At 33.2% G+C, this 17,577-nt stretch overlaps 1 protein-coding gene across 1 annotated transcript in view; it reads left to right on the top strand.

Moving 5' to 3' along the window:
• The window catches only part of MALRD1 (MAM and LDL receptor class A domain containing 1), a 731,799-nt gene that overhangs the window by 351,957 nt on the left and 362,265 nt on the right, over positions 1-17,577 (top strand). The gene's annotated exons all lie outside the window — the stretch shown is intronic.

The raw sequence follows: 17,577 nt of genomic DNA, 5'->3' as shown, positions 1-17,577 counted from the left end.
CTGTTTAGTCAGCTGCTTCTTAGATCAGCAAAATAAGAGAAGACTCCCTTGTTTGCAATCTGATTCAGAATTCAGTCCTTAACAAATATCATTTTATTCAATAAGCTATAATAACATCAAAAACAGTTGTTTGATTTTAATTAGGCATGACTGTGGATGTGCCATTTACTTTATTCTTTCTAGATCTGCAGATACTGCGATTTGAACGGTTGTGTTTACATATTTCAATAGTTCAGGAGATTGGATATGTCCATATAGTCTTTTAAACTAAAATATCCTTTGGTAATTTGTCTAAAGAATTATAGTAAAATGTTGAGCTGGTATATGTTCAATATAATATGCATAGTGACAACGTTGTAAGAAGTGGAAATAGCAAGCACCATTAATCTGCGTGATATAACGGGTACAGAATGAAAACAAATGCTGTGTATGTTATTAAAATGAGAAAACAGATTTTGTCAATTGGTAGGACATATTAATATTTAAACCATGAGTTTATTGAGGAAACCAAAACTGCCATTCCTTTGGTATATAAATTATATCTTTTATAATTAGTGAAAACAAAAGTGCTTTAAAAAGAATGAATGTTTGTTTGCTCTGGCTTTTAACATGGTAGACGGAATAAGGAACATTACACTTCTGCCTTTACTTCTCCATTCGCGTCAAAAGGAGTAATTTAATTTGGTTAAGAGGAAGTTTCTCGATAAATGTTTCCTAGTTGACTACTAGTTGAACAGAGTGTTTCCCTGACATGTTTCTAGCACTGTGTGAAATAGTACAGAGAAAAACAAATGAACATTTGAAGGCTGTTTAGGGATAAGCATCCTCATGTAATGGTAATACAGGAGCATTTCAGATACCTCAGACTTCATCTGTTTCCTTGAGAAAAGCTTTGCTTTCCATTCTGTGTTGACTATTTGGATGGCAGCTGTACTAGCTTGTGTATAGGTCTAGTCTTTTGAAAAAATAATCTTACAGCATCGTAGTAGTGAGGGAGCAAGTTCTGTGTTGAACCACTTTAAACTTTAATGAATAACTACAAAGTGGGATACACGAAGAACGAATCAGTCTTGTTGGGAATATCAGATTCTTAAATTGTGAAATCTCAGATAAAAGTTAGTTAAAAACAACTTCCAAAAGGAAAATTGAAAAGTACCTACAAAGTGGTATAAGATATATATTATCAAATGGAGGGCGCATATTAACAATGGTAGAGTTCTTTGTACATCCTTATAATACCTGAGGTATCATATTACGTTTTTTGATGAATGGAAAATAGAAGAATCTCTGCTCTTAAGAACTCATTATGGTAAGGGGGGATAGGAAGAGCACCTCAAGTAACTCTAATATTAGGTAGACTACAACTAAATACCGGGAGAAATACACAAAACCTTATAAGGATACAAAGAAAATGAAAAAAAAAAAAAAAAACCCAGTTGAGGACATCTGATTTGAGGCTTATTTATAGGATGTGCAGGAGTTTGGAGCCTCACCTGGGGCTCATGGGAAGGAAAGACTCCTTCGGTTTGCAGGATGGAGTGCCATGTGTGAGCACAGTAGACCAAATAATGGATGTGGGGTGGAAAGCACCGTGGGCATGCCTTAGGGCATGAGACAGGAGACAGGGTGTCACACAGGCTGCCAAGGTGGCCTGTCTTGTGAGTGGGTAATTTGGCTGAAACAGGAACCTAGTATCACTGAGTGTCTGTGATAATATTACAAAGGAAATAGGGAACTAACCTGGGACCACCTTGATTATTGATTTGTTTCAGTTTTTTTCCCCCAAAATGAGCATGCATTGAAAATGTATTGACTAGTCTTAGGAAACAAAAAAGAAGGAAGGAAGAAAAGGAAGGAAGGGAAAGCCAAGAAAACAGTAAAAGATAAAAAGGAGATATACAGTATTCCTTTGCATAAATTACAATAACTGGTAGAAATGGCTACGGGAGAAAGACTCCAAGAGGAAAAAGAAAAAAAGAACCAAATGTCTTTATTTATATTATTAATGAACACTCTGGAAAATAAGGTGAAATACCTTAATTTTTTCAAGGCTTCCTTAGCTGCGATGCCCACATTTAAATGTGGCAGATGAGAAATATGTGTGTATGGAGTTAACATTCCTACAGACTGTGGAGTTATTTGTAACTCTGCCTCCAGAAATGGAAAGTATATGCCTTTCTCTTGGGAAAAGTGAAAAGCTACACCTTCCTTAGACTTGAACTGTGAAGTGATTCTGACAAACTATGACTTCATCATGAGTTTAGAGGACTCTGTTGGAGTCACTGATGTTTTTGAAGGAATGCTCTCTCTCTCTAAGTAGATTTTGGGGATTGGAGGAGGGTGGTATCCTGAACACATCACTGATACCACGAATGTCTAATGGAAGTATAAAGAGAGTCCCAAATGTAAGCCACATATGAAATTTTACATTTTCTCGTAGTTATATTTTAAAAAGTGATATTAATATATTTTCATTAACCTAATATATCAAAAATATTATCAATCCAGTACAAAAACAATAGAAAAATATTAATGAGATATGTTACATTCAATTGGGATTAGCTACAGTTCAGTTGCTCAATAGCCACTTCTGGCTAATGGCCACCATAGGGGACAGTCCTGGAGGTGAAGTGAATATTCTAGGCACTTTCAGGTCTGTCCATGAGGTTTCATTAATTAGAGTTTGTGAGTATCCAAGAATTGCAGTTATACTCTTCTTTAAATAGATGTGCAAATACGTTCCCCAACACTGAATGTGATAGCACAGGTGCCATGTTTGAGCAGACTAGCTACTCATCTCAGGCTGGCCTCTTACTGCTGCATATTGCATAGCTGCCTTGAGACTCAATTTCCTCATCTGTAAAGCAGAGAGAGTATCACTTATTTCTTAGGCCCTTAAGAATAAAGAAGTCACTGTCTATATAATTTCCCTAGTCTTGTGTTTGGTACATTGTAGACGTTTATTCAATAAAATCAATTCGTACTATCCTTTATTTTGGGCATCATTGTCAGTACTCCTTAGGTGGTATAGATATTTGAGAGTAAGCCTCCATTATTTGCACTCCTTATTAAGAATATGTTTCTATCATATGTTTTGCAAAAATGTTTTTTCTTGCAGAGATCACAAACATACAATTTTTTCACGTTGCATTGTGATTATTCAATCTTATCACTTACGGTCTAATTATTTTTGCTATGTCATGAATAACGTGTGTGTGTATGTGTATCTTGGAAAGGCTTAATGGTCGCTAATTTCTCTTTACCGCAAAAACACTGAACTTGGAACTTGCACATTTTGAAGAAGGGTAAATGGCATTATGTGCCATAAACAGTGGCTACATCCATTAAACTTTTGAAAATGACTATTATTCACATACTTTTCATCGATATTCATGTAGATAGGCTAAGAACTCCATCAAGGATAGCTTAAAATAGAAAAGACAAGAGGAGGCAAAACATATATATTTAGGAAGATGCAATTGAACTGAATCTGGAATCAGTGATTCTAATTAGTCAAATAAGACCCAGGGCTTTATTAGCAAAAGTAATATTAAATTATTAGTAAGTCTCTAGAAGTTATATTTAAGAGCTTATTTTGATGGCAATTTTGTTAATTGCTAAGTGATGATGGATAAAAATAATTGTATAATGAATTTTAATAAGAAAAAGGCAACCAAGATTCATCTTCTAAATGTCCATATGCAAATTTAGCCACTATCATATTCCCTGTATTGTTGGCAGACGTTTAATAAAAATTCCAAGTATAATGAAGGCAGGAAGCAGGTGTATGTGTGTGAGTAGGTGTGTGTGTGTTTTAAATCCCCACAGTCATTTCCAAATATGAGTTATACAACAAATATATTTTGGGATATCACATGCTAATCAACTTTGGGGACTAAATGGATTAGCTCCTCTTTGAGGTCACTCATTTCCCTGAAATATTTGGCAATAGTTAAAAGGCTGCTACCTGCTGATGAGAATGTTGGCACAGCAGCTCAGGCAGAGTCCCGAGTTAGGAAAATCTGGCCGACTGTGCTTGGCCCTAATTTAGTTAACCCTATATACAATGCTTCATGCAAAATGCATGTGTCTGAGGTTTAAAGACATGGGCTTGGACCTTTGCAAGGCCCACTACATGTATAATATCATCTGATCAACTTAATCTTTCTAATTCTTATTTTCTTGTCTCTAAAAATGGGACTATTGCAATTTACTTCTGAGTGATTTGAAAAAAAGTTAATAGTATGCAGTGTGTTTTAAACAATACTTGGCAAATAGTTGGTGTTCAGCAAATGTTACTTCCCTTTTTTTCCCTGTTATTCCTCTTTCCTGCTAGAGAGATTATGAAGTTTAACTGCATACACTTGAAATTTATTAAAAGCATATTGTCTACTTGCTATTTTTTCTCCATCATGTTCCACTTATTGCTCAAAGCAAGGGCTCAGACCTCCTCTGCCTTTCTCATTCCCTTCAAAGAAATTGCTCTCACAAAAGCCCCAAATACCTCATTGCTGAATGAATCACTAAATTCTACCCTGAAACTAATAAAACAAATGAATTTGCTGATTTCATTTATTACTCATAATCCTGCAGAGGAAAGAAATACTCCTGAAAATCACAGAAGTGGATGACTTGGTTGGATATGGTACAGAGAGGGAAGAGGAAAGTTCACTTTTAAATATACAGGCATACTCTTTATAGAGTGTTTTCTAAGTTAATGTGATGGTAGAACTCCTCTTGGTTTTTAATACTCAAATTCATAGCATGCTTGTATCCCTGTGTCTCTTCTTCCTTATTTTTGTTGTTGGGAGAGAGCACGAATATTTATACTGGAAAATATATTTATATCACCCAAAACTCATTAGAATACTCTTTAAGTGGTATATTCTACAGGAAAAATCTCAAATCCCATTCCAAATACAATTGGTAGACAAAGATCTTTTCAAAATTTCATGCAGTGGCAATACATAGAATGTTCATCTCGGACATTTTTATGGCCAAGAGAAGGATATCACAGCAGCAAATGCACTGTGAGCCATTATTTCATCACGCATGTCCTGACTATGTTTCTTCAGTGACTTTCATAGATAGTCACACTTTGTCTAATTTGAACAATGAATGCTCCTAGAAATTGAGAAAGTGTTGAAGAAATCTGTGAAGAGGAAAGCAAAGCAAGTGAAAGAGATTACAGTGTAAGGGAAGAGAAAGAAAAATACAACATTTGGCCAAGGAGAGCTGGCTTTGACGTGGTTGACAAAAAAAAAAAAAAAAAGGGAGGGTGGGTGGGTGGGAGGAAGAAAAGAAGGAAGGAAGGAAGGAAAAGGAAGGAAGGAAAGGACTCTTAGAATATCTCGTTGATGGATTCACTTCTAAGTTTGTTCATGTAAACATGTAATGTTAGTCTTAGGAAGACAACATTGAAGACTCAAAAGACCAGCTAATCAAATTGATAGACATTGCTGGCTCAAATGAATTTATGGCTCTCAAAATACACTATGGACTCTGGGAAACACACTGAGGGCTTCGTGGGGGGTGGGGGATTGGGATAGGCCGGTGATGGGTAGTAAGGAGGACACATATTGCATGGTGCACTGGATGTTATATGCAAGTAATTAATCATGGAACTTTACATCAAAAACTTGAGATGTACTGTATGGTGACTAACATAACATAATAAAAATTATTATTAAATTAATAAATTTAATAATAACAGTAATAAATACAATAGCTTTATTGGTGTTTCACTGTTTCATACGCATTTTTAGAACTTAGTTGTAGGTAGATGAATAGATGGATAATGAATCATAATTTTCCTACTTAAATAATGGAAAACTGGCTATGGGGGTAGCATTTCAAAACACAATTTCTGCTCTTCAGGAACACAGAACTAACAATGTGTAGGAAAGGGTATGCTTAGCTTAAGTTTTCAGTGCGACACAATGGTGGATATGGTTAGCCTGCACTTGGACTTGTGAGAGTTCTGGATTTGAATGGTGAGGGACTGACTGGACCTCTTCAAGTTTGAGAATTCTCCTTTTCTTGTGCCACTTAGGTCTATTGAAAAAAAATACCTGTCTTCTGGTCATGGATATAATAACTAGTAACATAACTGACTCCACAGCCTCTCCTTTCTTCTTTAATACAATTAATTTTTCTGGAACCCTTCTGCTTTTTTCTATATTCCAAGGAAAACTAAACTTTCCTCACTATGGCAGCTAGGACTCTGCCTGGCCTTCCACTTTCTCTTGTCCCGCATTTCTGTATTGCTGGTGATGGACTCTATTTTATAAATTTTCTTTCTTCTAGTTTTATAGATCGTACAACAGATATTGTATAAAATTCAGGGCAACTTGTGTAAAGAACATTTCTGGAAATGCTAGCCAATATATTTAGAATACTTAAAATCAGTCTTGGATATAGCATAACATAGTAAGCAGTTTTATGAATATGTATTCAGGGGAATCTCCCACATTATTTATCCCATGTATCAATTTTAAATTCATGAAATCAATATTTCTTACAAAATTATAGAATGTGTTAGTAGAAATTAGTAATAATGTTACACATTGGGGTTTTTTAAGGTTTCACTTTTATTCCAGTTTTCATACAGTGTAATGTTAGTTTCATTTTTGCAGTATAGTGTGATTCAGTACTTCCATACAACACCCGGTGCTCATCACAAGTGCCCTCCTCCCCATCACTTGTTTCACCCATCCCCTCACCCACCTCCCTTCTGGTAGCCATTAGATTGTTCTCTGTAGTTAAGAATCTGTTTTATGGTTTGCCTCTCTTTTGTTTTTTATCCCTTTGCTCATTAGAATTGCTTCTTAAATTCCACACATAAGTGAAATCATATGGTGTTTGTATTTCTCTGACTGGCTTATTTCACATAGCATCATACTCTCTAGCTCCATTCCAAGTCATTGCAAATGCCAAGGTTTTGTACTTTTTTATGCCTGAGTAATAATCCATTATATATCTATATCAGTATCAATATCGATATAAATATATCACTTCTACCTAATAATAATCCTATATATATATGTGTGTGTATATATATGTCACTTCTACCTTTTTTTCCTTTTTATTAGTTAATATTGTCAATGTATTAATTTAAATTATTTCTGTAGTTGTTAAGGTAATCGGTGAATTTTTTTTGAAAATTTATTCTTTCATATAGCTTTACCACAGTGTAATTATTACCCCAATTAGCAATATAAAAGTAAGCACTCCTGTGTAAACAGTGTGCAGTTTTTTATTGAATCACCCAGGTTTGGAGGTGTGCACTGTTTGTTCTGCAATAGCCAGTTGTTGGTGGTTTTTTTTCCTGCTTCTTGTAGTAATAAAGCTCTCAATGGTTAGTTAGGCGCATAGCATTTCTCTTCTGAAGTAAATGGAAAAACATGTTATTTCTGTGGATCGAAAGATTCAATAATGTGTTGTAGCTTAATGGTAAAGGCATTTAATATTTTTATGCTAATGAAAATTGTAATATTTTGTAAGAGGTATGTTTTTAAACATTGGTATATAGAAAAGCAATATTTTAAAATAGTAACCTTGTATATGGCAAAGGTAAGTGCATTTATTTAGGTTTTTTTTAATTGTTCTCAGTCATGTTTTGTAGGGTTTTTTTTGGAAAGAGTATTTTATGTAATATTTTAGATGCTAACAGCAAACTGATATTTTTTAAATACTTGTTTTAAATACTAAAGCAAGAATTTCCTTATTTTGTTGACATATAATGTTATATTAGTTGCAGGTGTACAACATAGTGCTATTCAACAATTCTGTGCATTACTCAGTGTAGTCACCATACAATGTTATTACAGTATTATTGACAATATTTCCTATACTGTACTGTTGATCTCCTTATTTATTTTATAACTGGAAGTTTGTACCTCTTAATCCTCTTACACCTATTTTGCCCATCACCCCACTCACCTCCAGTAACCCCTATTTCTCTGTATTTAAGAGTCTGTTTGTTTTCATTTGTTTATTTGTTTAGTTTTTTTAGATTCAACATGTAACTGAAATCATGTGGTATTTGCCTTTCTCTGACTTACTTCATTTAGCATAATATCCTAGAGTTCTATCCATGTTGTTGAAAATTACAAACTTTCATTCTTTTTTACAGCTAATATCCCATTGTGTGTGTGTGTGTGTGTGTGTGTGTGTGTGTGTGTGTGTGTGTGAGAGACATCTTTATCCATTCATCTTTCACTGGGCACTTGATTTGTTCTGTAATTTGGCTATTGTAAATAATGCTGCAATAAACATAAGTGTGCATGTATATTTTCAGATTAGTGCTTTTGTTTTCTTTGGGTAAATGCCCAATAGTGGAATTACTGGATCATATGGTATTTCTATTTTACTGTTTTGATGAACTGCCATACTGTTTTCCACAGTGGCTGTACCAATTTACATTCTCACCAACAATGCACAAGGGTTCCTTTTCTTCACATTCTTGTCAACACTTATTACTTGTCTTTTTGACACTAGCCATTCTGACTGGTGTGAGATGATATCTCATTGTAGTTTTGATTTGCATTTCCCTGATGACATGAATGATGTTGAACATCTTTTCATGTGTCTGTTGGCCTGTAAGTCTTCTTTGAAAAAATGCCTATTCAGGTCCCCTGCCCCCTTATAATCAGATTTTTTTTTTTTTTTTGGTGTTAAGTTGTATAAGTTGTTTACATATTTTGGCTTTTAACCCTTATTGGATATATGATTTGCAAGTATTTTCTCACATTCCATAGATTGCCTTTTTGTTGATGGTTTCATTTGCTGTGCAAAAGTTTTTTATTTTGGTGTAATTCCAATAGTTATTTTTTTCCTTTGTTTCCCTTGCCAAAGGAAACATATCTATAAATATGTTGCTAAGGCTATTGTCCAAGAGATCACTGCCCAAGTTTTCTTTTAGGAGTTTTATGGTTTTAGGTATTACATTTAGGTTTTTAACCCATTTAGAGTTTCTTTTTGTGTATGGTGTAAGAAAGCAATCCAGTTTCATTCCTTTGCATGTAGCTGTTCAGTTTTTCCAACACCATTTGCTGAAGGGACTATCTTTCCCCCAGTGTATATTGCTGCCTCCTTTGTCAGTTTCATGGACCATATACATGTGGCTTTATTTCTGGGCTGTCCATTCTGTTCCATTGATCTTTGTGTCTGTTTTTGTGTCACTTCCATAATGTTTTGATTAATATAACTTTGCAGTATTTCTTGAAATCTGGGATTGTGATACATCCAGCTTTGGTCTTTTTCCCCAAGATTGCTTTGGGTATTTCGAGTCTTTTGTGGTTCCATATAAATTTTAGCATTATTTGTTCTCGTTCTATGAAAAGTGCTGTTGGTATTTGGTACAGATTGCATTGAGTCTGTAGATTGGTTTGGATAATGTGGACATTTTAACAATACTAACCAATTCTTCGAGTCCACGAGCATGGTATATCTTTCCATTTGTTTGTGTCATCTTCAGTTTCTTTATCAACGTCTTATTGTTTTCAGAGTATAGGTTTTTCATCTCCTTGGTTAAATTTATTCCTAGGTATTTTCTTCTTTTTGGTTCAGCTGTAAATAAAATTGCTTTCTTAATTCTTTTTCTGCTGCTTTATTTTTGATTTAAAGAAACATGACAGATTCCTTTATATTTTGTATCTTAGTTTGCATTCAACTTTACTGAATTCATTCATTAGTTCTTAGAGTTTTTTTTGGTGGAACGTTTAGAGTTCTATATGTATAATATTTGTCATCTGCAAATAATGACAGTTTTACTTTGTCCTTAACAATTTGGATCCTTTCCTTTCTTTTTTGTCTGATAGCCGTGGCTAGCACTTCCAGTAGTATGTTGAATAAAAGTGGTGAGAGTGGGCATCCTTCTCTTCTTCCTGATCTGAGACAAAGTTCTCAGTTTTTCATCATTAAGTAAGATGTTATCCGTGGTTTTTTTTCATATATGTCCTTTATCAAGTTCAGGTATGTTTCCTTTAAACGCACATTGTTGAGAGTTTTTTTTTATCATGAAGAGATACTGTATTTTCTCAAGTGCTTTTTCTGCATCTGCTGAGATAATCGTATGGTTTTTAGCCTTCATTTTGTTTATGTAATGAATCACATTGATTGATTTGAGAATATTGAATCACTCTTGCATCCTTGGAATAGATCGCACTTGATCATGGTGAATGATCCTTTTAATGTGCTGTTGAATTCAGTTTGGCTGCACTTGTTGGATACTGTGTAATTATGATGTTTATTTGGCTATTGGTTTGTCTCTAATTATACTTAGAGGATCTCTAGTTTTCCAGATGTCACCAACAAAGATGTTCTGTGATTTCTGTGTTGCTAGTCATTCTCTTAGGAAGTCAATTCTGGGAGTCATTCCTGTGGGACTGCACAACAGATCACTCCTTTAACTATTTCAGTACTTTTTCATATATATATAATTCTATCAAATCACATTCTGTTTAAAATGGAGTAATTTGTGTTATCTTCCTTTAAATCCTGATCGATCAAACATTTGGTACCAAAAGTTTGATCTTATTGTTTTGATTACTTGTAGTTGTATGGATTTTCTAAATGTGCCATTCTAATTCTGAGAATACAGAGTAATTTGCTTGCAAGTAGAATCAGAGCATGTGATGGAAAGTGCTGGAAAGGGACACATAAGTTAAACAAAAAAGCGCATGGGAGAAGGAAGGGAAAACCAGTTTTTATATAAGAGAATAAGAAAGGATTGGGAACTAAAAATTACCTGCTTTTGGATAAAGTGTTAAGAAATGATGAAAGTCAAGAATGGAATTAACTAAAGACTGTTGTGTAAACTTCGTGCGGGTAGCACCTGACACTATATTTGTTGAATAACTACTGAAATAACTTAAATTGTAGTACTTGATAAACCAGTTTCTAATGAATATTTCATTTCTTATTAAATGATTGGTAATATGATATCATTACATAATTCTCAAAAATATGTGTTTGAAAGTTAAATATGCTCCTTTGCATTTATAGTTTTGTTCTTAGGAACTAGAAAAAGGCAGAACACTACATTTGTAATCTCTCTGAAGTAATACACGTGTTTGTGTTTCTTATAAACTTGATCCTTACTGAAATATTTATATTATAGGCGAAGTTAGAAATCATAACATTATCAGCATATTATCTCGGTTATCAAGGTAAAATTAAACTTTTTTTATTGTTTATGCCCCCAAAATATATTTCAGTTACATAAAAAAAAAAAAGAAAGGTCATATGATAAGCTATTTGAATGGTTAAGTGTAAGTGAAACAACAGAGATTATGTTTCTCTTGGAAGAAAAATATGATTGTGTGAAATCAAATATATTTCATGACCCAGTGAACTTAATATGTTGGGAAATTTCAGCTTCACTTGAAATGCCAATTGGCTGTACCCTACTTATGTAGTAATGGAGAGATGCAATTTAAAATACTTTAATTTTTAACTATATTTGTTCCAACAAAATGTCCTTTATTCAATTTAGGATTTTTTCCACATGAGCCATGTCTTTTATTTTGTGGAAAGAATATTGAGATTTAGAATATCCCAGGGGTATTATTTTAACTGTATTAGGAATTTCCAATGAATATTGTCTGCTTTAACAGATATATGGATAGATAACCAAAACAAAATTATTTGATCAGAGTATCATTTAAAATACCACAATTGCTAATATAAGATTTTGTGCCAGAATATGCATGTTCTCTCTTTGGAATCTTTTCATCTAGAAAGATTTTAATATAGGAAAAAGGTTTAACATTTTTAGACCCAGTTTCCTTACTCACTTTTTCTGTTTATATCTCTGATCTTTTTTCTGAGCTTATTTTCTTGCTTTCTGAAACATATCTATAAAAGTCACTTTAATGATGATCTTTTGATATTAAATCTAATTTGAGCAAATGCTTTAATTTCAACATAATGTTTGAATGATGGTTTCATTGGGCATACAGGTTTAGTTTGGTTATTATTTTCTGTTAAATATTTTTGATGGACATTTCCCTACTGGATGTTGGCTTCTGTTGAGATCAAGAACTCAGCTCTTAGTATAATTGCCATTCCTTCATAAGTAGTTTCTTTTCCCCTCTGCTCTTAAGATTTTCTCTTTTTCTCTGATATTCCACTAAATCATGTGAATTAAGGTAGCCCTCTTTTTATTTATCCTGCTTGAGATTCATTGAAATTTTTGAATCTGAGGATTGATGTTCTTCATGAATTCTTAAACTTTCTAAGCTATTATGTCTTTTGATATTGCTTTTTCCCTATTCAGTCTTTTCTCTCTCGATCTCTGGTAAGACCTATTTTGGATCTTTTCACCTTCTTTTTCCTTTTTAAAAATGAAGTACAATTTAGATATGGTGAGATGTACACATTTTCAGTACATAATGCAATAAATTTTGACACATGCATGCCAGTATAACCCACAGCACATCAAAATATAGAACATTTCTATCACCCCAGAAATTTTCCTTGTTCTTCTCATTAATACTCTCCCCCCAAAAGAAATACTTTCCCCTATTCCTCCAGTCAGAGGCAACCCATGTTCTTATGTTTATCATTATATATTAGATTTGCCTGTTATGAGCTTCCATCAATGGTATATCTGACTCCTTTTGCTCAGCATAAAATTTTGAAATTTATATCGTCAAGTGTATTACTAATTTTTTTTTATCGATGAGTAGTATTCTATTGTGTGAATATATTATCATGCATTTATTCTGTTGATGAACACATGGGTTGTTTCAAATTATTGTATACTGTGAATTAAGCTGCTAGGAAAATTTGTGTATACATCTCTTTGTAGAAATGTGCTTTATTCTTGTAAATACCTGTTACTGCAATTGCTTGGTCATAGGTCAGATGTATGTCTCACATTATTTGAAAAAATAATGATTATATTATTTTATAATACCGCCAGCAATGTATGAGATTGAGAGTTGCTACTCACCCTCACCAATATTTGGTTTGCTTTTTTAATCTTAGCAGTTCTAGTAGGTATGAAATGATATCTCATTGTGGTTTCAATTTACCTTCACCTGATGGTTTTTACTTGTGCTTTTTGGTCATCTGTATATATTCCTCTTTGGAGTATCTGTGTAAACATTTTTTTTCATTTGTATGTTTAATATTGAGTTATAGATATTTATTAAATACCGAGGATGTAAGTACCAGCATATATATGTATTACAGTTTTTCCCCCCCTCCTAAGTGTCCTATTTCCTTAATGGTATCTTCTGCTGTTGAGAAATGTCCAATTTATCAGTTTTTCTATAGTTTTTGCTACTTTGGGGGCCTTACTAAGGAAACTTTCCTTATTTAAGGTCACAAAAATATCCATCTATAATTTCTCATAAGTTTTAGATCTTTCACTTTTTTTTTAAGATTGTATTTATTGGACAGAGCGCGTGAACTCTAGAACACAAACGGGGAGCTGCAGAGGGAGGGGGAAAAGCAGGCTCCCCGCTGAGCAAGGAGGCCAATGCAGGACTCAAACCCAGGACTCTGAGATCATGACCTGAGCTGAAGACAGACACTTAACTGACTGAGCCACCCAGACACACTCAGAGCTTTAGCTTTTATATTTAGGTCTCTGATTCATCGTGAATTAATATCATGTATGGTATTCCAGCATCATTTATTGAAATTACTGTTGTTTACCTATTGATTGCCTGGAAGCTTTTGTCAAAACTTAATCATGTAAGTGTAGAACTAAAACTGGTCCTTCATTCTCGTCCATTGAGTTGTTTGTTTATGTCTACTACTTATTTTACATCGTATATATTTTTATATAAATGTTAGAGTCTTCTGGGGTATTGGTTATGATAGCATTGTATCTGCCAACTTTGTATGAATTGATATATGAATAATACTAAGTCTTCCTATCCATGGGCACGACGTATCTCTGCAATTATTCAAGTGTTCTTTAATTTCCCTGAGTCCTGCTTTGTAGTTTGATTGTATAGTTCTTACCCATGTTTAAAATGTTATCTCTAACTTTTTAATACCACTGTTAGTGGTACTGTTTTATTTTGTCTTATTTTACAGGGGTTCATTGTTAATATATTTAACTTTGTGTGATAATTTTATATTGATGGCTTTGCAAAATTCACATATTTTTATAGAGTCATCTTTCATAAATTCTTTAGGACTTAAAATCATGGAACATGATAAAAGTGTTATTCTTCCTTTCCCAGCTTCAAGTGTTTGTTTATTTTTCTTGCTGGCTAGAATGGATATCCAGGGCAGCATCAAAAATAAGTGGTGGGGGACACCTGGGTGACTTAGTCGGTTAAGTGTCTGCCTTCAGCTCAGGTCATGATTCCAGGGTCCTGGGATTTACCCTGCGTCAGGCTCACTGCTGTCTGCTTCTCCCTTGTCCTGTGCCCCCAAACCCCACCTGTGCATGCGCTTTCCCTCTCTCTCAAATAAATAAATAACTTAAAAAAATTAGTGGTGGGCAGTGACATTTTGCCTTCTCATTTTAGAGGAGAGTGGTCTGTCTTTTTCCATTAAGTATGATGTTAGTTGTATAATTGAAAGTCATGTCCTTTATCAGTTTGAAGAAGTTTCCTTCTGTTCCTGATCTTCTAAGAGATTTAATCATGATTGGATATTAAATTTTGTCAAATGCTCTTTCTGGATCTATGAAGAAAATCATGTGCTATTTCTCCTTTAATCTCTAACTGTGAGTGTTACAGTAGCTGATTTTCAAATCTTGAACAAGCTTCGCATTCCTACATTTAACCCCACTTGATTAGAGAGTGTTGTCCTGTCTACATTTTAGATTTTAGCTGTTATGTTTTTGTTGGGGATTTTTGGATATATATTAATGAGAGCATCGTTCTGTAACTTTCTTTTTTTCTATTTTCTCTACAGTTATCCCATCTTTTACAGTATATTTATCACATTCATTTATATATTTTTCCTCTCATGTATTTTTTTGCATGTTTTCAGACATTTTTATAATTGCCATTTTTTCTTTTTTACTGCTTGACACATAATTGGGGCTCAGCAATTATTTTCTAAATGAACTAATGAGAAAGTCAAAGGGAATTCTCACAGATATGGGTATGGAGTTGGTTCATGAGGCAGTCAGCCAAGGTTGGGAGGGGAGGCATAATGTGCAGAAGTAATATCTTCAAGAAAACATACAAATAATTGAGTATAGGAAAACTAATAATTGTATAAACTTAAATGTAATAAATATATATATGGTTAAGTCAAGGACAATATGTATATATTTGTAAAAATAATGAACACTGAATATGAATTTCACCAAAAATTTTAACAACTTTTGGATATATGAGGGGATAGAGTATATGTGTTGGAGAAGAGAGTAGTATAAGACTTATGTCCTTATTTCCCAAAGGACAAAAGTGTTAGATTATACCTAAAATTTTTTAAAAATATCAAGGATTAGTGTACATATTTTATTTATACACATGCAGAGAATAGCAGACAAAATAGATAAAAGAAGTAAAAATGAATTTATCCAAAGTAATAGTAATAGCCTTACTGAATGAGACATGAGTTATCTGAAATAGTATTCAGCTTTTAAAACTCCATATATGTATTATTAAAAATAAAAATTTAAAGTAAATTTTATCTGGATAAGAAGGTTATGTATAATGAAGACAAGACTGGTCTAGTTTTTTTAAAAAATCATCAGGTTTCTCAAGTCTGGGATTGCCAGTCAGACCATATATTTTTCTTTGTCATTATAGTCTTCATAAATTATCTATAGTAAGATCATTAATGATTAAAAAAATCAATACTCTTGTGAATTAAAGTCCTCTGGCCAAATGAATATTTTCAAGTGGTCTTTTAAAGATCGAAATTCTTAGAAAATGTGAATTTACACTTTTGGGAAAAAAGTCAGTCATTGCTAAAATATATGCTATTTCAATAACATGGAAAGATAAAAGTTCATTTTATTTTTTTACAGAAGGTTTCTTTTTTGCATTTTAGTAAATGCTAAATACAAAAAGGAAAGGTAGGAGAAAAAAAGGATAATAATGTAAACCATGAGGGAAACGTTTCTATAAAACTTTTAAGGAAATATGTTCTTGTTCTAAGTTTTTTTTTTTTATTGAGTTATAATTGACATACAACATTGTGTTAGTTTCAGGTGTAAAACGTAATGCTCTGCCATTCATATACATTGCAAAATGATCACCCCAACGTCTGCTTAGCATCTGTCACCATACAAAGTTACAGAATTTTTTCTGGTGGTGAGAACTTTTAAGATTTACTTTCTTAACAACTTGCAAATATTATTAACTGTAATCACCATGCTGTATATTATATCCTCATCACTTATTTATTTTATAACTGGAAGTTTGTGTTTCTTCATTCCCTTCATCTGTTTTGCCACCTTCTCCAGCCTCGTTTCTCTCTGGCAACTACCAAACTATTCTCTGTATCTATGAGGTTTGTTTTGTTTAGTTTTGTTTATTTTTTTTAGATTCCATATATATGTGAAACCATGTTATTTGTCTTTGTCTGGTTTATTTCACTTAGCATAATATTCTCAAGCTCTATCCATGTTGAGGGAAATGACAAGATTTCATTGTTTTTTATGACTGAGTAGTACTCCATTCTATATCTATACTACATCTGTTTTATCCGTTCATCTATAAATGGACAATTAGCTATTGTAAATAACACTGTGATGAACATAGGGGTGCATGTACCTTTTTGAATTAGTGTTGTGATTTCTTTCATAAATACCAGAAGTGGAAGTTCTGTATTGTGACTTTTTTTTTTTTTAATTTTGAGGAAACTCCATACCATTTTCCATTGTTTCTTCACCAATTTACATTCTCACCAGTAGTGCATAAGGATTTCTTTTTCTCCACATCTACAGCAACATTTGTTATTTCTTGGCTTTTTCAAAATAGCCATTCTCAAAAGTATGGTACGATACCTCCTTATGGATTTGCTTTGTATTTCCCCGATGATTAGTAATGATGAGTATATTTTCATGTATCTGTTGGTCATCTTTCTGTCTTTGGAAAAATGTCTATTAAGATCCTTTGCTCATTTTTAACTTGGATTGTTTGTTCTTGTGTTGTTTAGCTATATGAGTTCTTTATAGATTTCGGATATTAACTCCTTATTGGATATACGATTTGCAAATATCTTCTCCCATTCAGTAGGTTGCCTTCCTACTTTGTTGATGGTTACATTCACTTTGCATAAACTTTTTAGTTTGATATAGTCCCATCTTTTTCATTTTTGCTTTTGTTGCCATTGCCTTTGGAGTAGATAACAAAAAATATATTTATGTTACATTTTACATTTTTCGTCTCCCCTAATTATTAGTTATTTTTTTCTACTTTTGTCTTTTTAGTTTCTGTACTAGCTTTCTAAGTGATTAGTCCACTCCCTTTCCTATATATTTACCCTTGCCAGTGAGATTTTTACTTTCGTATGTTTTCTTATTGGTAATTTAGTACTCTTTCTTTTAAGCTGAAAGCCATCCCTTTAAATATCTTATAGGACTGGTTTATTGGTGGTGAACTCCTTTAGCTTATGCTTTTCTAGAAAACTCTTTGTCTCTTTCAA

Source organism: Ursus arctos, unplaced genomic scaffold (assembly GCF_023065955.2).
Source record: "Ursus arctos isolate Adak ecotype North America unplaced genomic scaffold, UrsArc2.0 scaffold_30, whole genome shotgun sequence".
In the NCBI taxonomy this organism is placed as follows: Eukaryota; Metazoa; Chordata; class Mammalia; order Carnivora; family Ursidae; genus Ursus; species Ursus arctos.
This window is presented reverse-complemented; position numbering and strand designations above follow the sequence as displayed.